The sequence below is a fragment of the Corylus avellana genome, chromosome ca3 (assembly GCF_901000735.1).
Source record: "Corylus avellana chromosome ca3, CavTom2PMs-1.0".
Lineage (NCBI taxonomy): Eukaryota > Viridiplantae > Streptophyta > Magnoliopsida > Fagales > Betulaceae > Corylus > Corylus avellana.
Window position 1 is genome coordinate 29,197,299 of NC_081543.1, and position 3,620 is coordinate 29,200,918.

General features: G+C 35.4%; 1 pseudogene; it reads left to right on the forward strand.

Moving 5' to 3' along the window:
• Nucleotides 1-2,057: 2,057 nt before the first annotated feature.
• The window catches only part of LOC132176058 (geraniol 8-hydroxylase-like), a 3,088-nt pseudogene continuing 1,525 nt past the window's right edge, over nt 2,058-3,620 (forward strand).

Below are 3,620 nucleotides of genomic sequence, written 5' to 3' on the forward strand. Positions count from 1 at the left end.
GTGCTTAATTTTTGCAGAAACTAGAGTCCTATTAGAAGGGGGTTTGGGCTTAAAAAATAATCAGATTAAAAAAAAAAATACAAAATGTTTAGTAGGAGCGGGAGTCACCATCTTGCAACCCTTATATATATATATATATATATAGAAATGCTTGGTTTCATTAAAAAATCTATCTTTTAGCCATTTTAATCCTAGGTGGCATGGTCAATTTTTCATAAATCTATTAATTTATTGTTTAAAATCTATTAATTTTAAAATGGACTATACCACCTAGGATTAAAATGGCCAAAAGATGAACTTTTTAATGAAGCCAAGCATTTCTCATATATATATATATATATATATATATATATGGGATTATCTATAAAATAAAATAAGCGTACCAACTATGGAGATTTAGAGAAAAAAAAAAAATAGAGAGGAAGTTGTAGAACTGATGCGTGGCCGAAACCGGTGTCATTGGGATGGCGGCGTGTGCAACACACAACGCGCTTGGGTGGTCCATGAGTGCACAATCGCCAGTGGAGAACGGCGAACAATGCATCAAAGGGCGAATTTGAAGGACAATCAGCACGTAAGTGGAGAGAAGCTAGGTTGTGAAAACGCAACAAATCTAAGCTCTAATTTGCAAACAAAAGAAGAAAAAAGAAAAGAAATAAAGAAATGAGGAGAGCAAAGAGGGGGAAAAGGGTAGAGGGCCAGGACGCTGAGCTAGCTCCTCCCTCCTCACTTGGCAAACATATGTGATGCTTAAAGCTTAAGGGCGGAGGGAAACACACAAAGAGAGAGGGTGAAGCTCTTTAAAAAATTTCTTGAAAGAGAGAATTTGTTTAATACAACCATGTAAATTTTGATGTTATGTGTAACTAATATATTTTATACTATTCTATTTTGGTTCTTTGCGAATAAAAAAATTAATTTAAAATAATAATATTCTAACAGTCCTCCTTGTGTATGAGATCAAACTCTTCCTTAATTAGTGAGGCCAAACGCTAACTATGATATCATATTAAACTTAAACTTATAAAAAATAATTAATTTAGACATTTAATTTATATTCTAACATGAACTACAATTCATTATTCTATTCTTTTAGACGAAGGATCCTAATACTTACATATAGGAATAACGCATCTCGTAGCTTCTCTCTTTCTAATGCAAGTTCCACTAGAACACGAGGAAATCTTTAACATCATATTTCCTAAAAAAATAGTAATTTCTTGTTGTGATTAATTAGGATCTATTTGCCGCCGACACTGATACAACTTCAGTCACACTGGAATGGCAATGGCAGAGCTACTCCATAACCTAAAGGCTCTGTCAAAAGCAAAACTAGAGTTGGAGGAAGTAATTGGCAAAGGAAACTCAGTCTGAGGAGTTGGATATTGCTAGTTTACCTTACTTACAAGCAACAGTCGAAGAAACAAAGCAGATAGATAGAAATCAACGGCTATGTTATTCCAAAGGTAGGTAACTTTGTATACGTACCCACCCGTTCCGAGAAAAAATCAAATCTGTGCAAAGGGTCCTCTAGACAGTTCAGATAAAAGTTCAGCTTTGGCAGAAGAGATATATCCAAAGAATTGTTTGCACACGTGGGATAAACCAAGTTGAATCATCCTTAAAAAATGACAACTCGTCCTAATCAAATGTAATAATACATCTCCACGCTGTCTTCAAAATATTTGTTTCTTAAAATATGAGGAAGGTCTACCATAACATCAACTTCGTTGCACAACACATGGCCTCAGCTCCTCTCCAAAGCTTGCGCAACACATTTCCATTTTTCCTTCTTTTATTATTTGTTTCCTTTAGAGCTTTAATTAAGCTCCCTTGAAAATTGTGTCCCATCTTTTGCTTATGGTAAGAAAGCATGTATTTCCACGTCTCAAAATGTAGTATAATGGTTTCTATTCGCTACTTCGCTCGGGCGACGTGCCATCTTTTTCGCTGGAGCAGATCGAGTTTTGCTTCTTATCTGTAAAGGAAGAAGAGTAAGTCTTATTTTTTGCCTTTGCTTTGTTCTTTCCTCTTTGAGATTTAGAGTTGAGAGAGAGATGGATTTGTTGAGTTGTGTAATTGGTCTTTGCCTCACTTGGATCTTTCTCAAAACTTTCCATATAATTCCTAGAAGCAAAGAAAATCACAAAAAGCTTCCACCAGGTCCAAAACCTTTTCCAGTAATAGGAAACCTCTTAGAACTCGGTGATAAACCCCACAGGTCCCTAACCAAGCTTGCCAGGGCTCATGGTCCCATAATGACCCTAAAACTTGGCCGAGTAACCACAATTGTCATCTCTTCAGCAAACATGGCCAAACAAATTCTTCCAACACATGATCAACTCTTATCGAACCGAACCATCCCGGATGCAATCCGAGCCCACGAACACGACGAGTTCGGCTTGCCATGGATCCCCATTTCGAGCCGATGGAGGAACCTTCGCAAAATATGCAACGGCAAACTATTCTCCAACGCGGCACTTGACGCCAACCAAGATATCCGGCACAAGAAAGTGCAAGAGCTTCTCGCCGAAACTCGTCAAAGCAGCCTAACTGGTGAGGCAATAGATATTGGTAGAGCAGCTTTCAAGACTACGCTTAATATCTTATCAAACACCATTCTTTCGGTTGATTTGGCCGACCCGAATTCTGACACGGCTAAAAAGTTCAAAGAGATCGTGTGGAATATCATGAAAGATATAGGGAAACCCAACTTAGCAGATTATTTTCCTGTGCTTAAGAAGCTCGACCCCCAAGGGATAAGGCAGCGCATGACAGTTAACGGTGGAAAGCTGATAGACCTCTTTGACCGCATGATTAGCGAACGCTTGCAGTTGAGAAAAGTGTCTGGTTCTATCCCGAACAGGGATATATTAGATACCCTTCTCAACGTGATTGAAGAAAACAATGAAAAGATGGACAAGACGACGATGGAACATTTCTTCTTGGTCAGTATTATTTCTCTTTGTTCTTAATTATGTGATTTATTCGAATATTAGTCATTTGTTTACTTTGATTTTGATGAATATGTTGTGATGGATTGTTAATGGGGAATAAGATCCTCCCTGGCCTTTTCACCCATCTAAGTCAAATTAAGAAGAATTATTTCATAGTTTAGACTCAAGCTCCAAGTGGCGGAGGAATTTAATATATATAATAAGGACGAAACTAAAATAATAAAATATAATGATATATATATTTTTTTTCATTCTCTTTTTATATTATGTTTTTATTATATATATATATATATATATATATATATATAGAAAGAAGTGTTACGCATCTCAAGTTTTATTCTTAAAAGTTGGTTCCCAAATGATGAATCAACATCTCATGAAATTTATTATTTTGAAAAATGTGTAACCAACTCATTAGATAGTGACACATCATTTGGAAACTAACTTTTAAAAATAAAATTTGAAATGTTTAGCATTTCTCATATATATATATATATATATATATAAACATGTAGGCACTAGTAAAAAGAACAAAAATACAAATACAAAATGTTTCAAATTGCCAGTCTGCCGGCTAATGCATAATCATTGCCTCCAATTCTTCTTGTTGTTTTTTGTTTTTGTTTTTTTTTTTTTTATTATTATTAATTTTTGTTTTTTTTT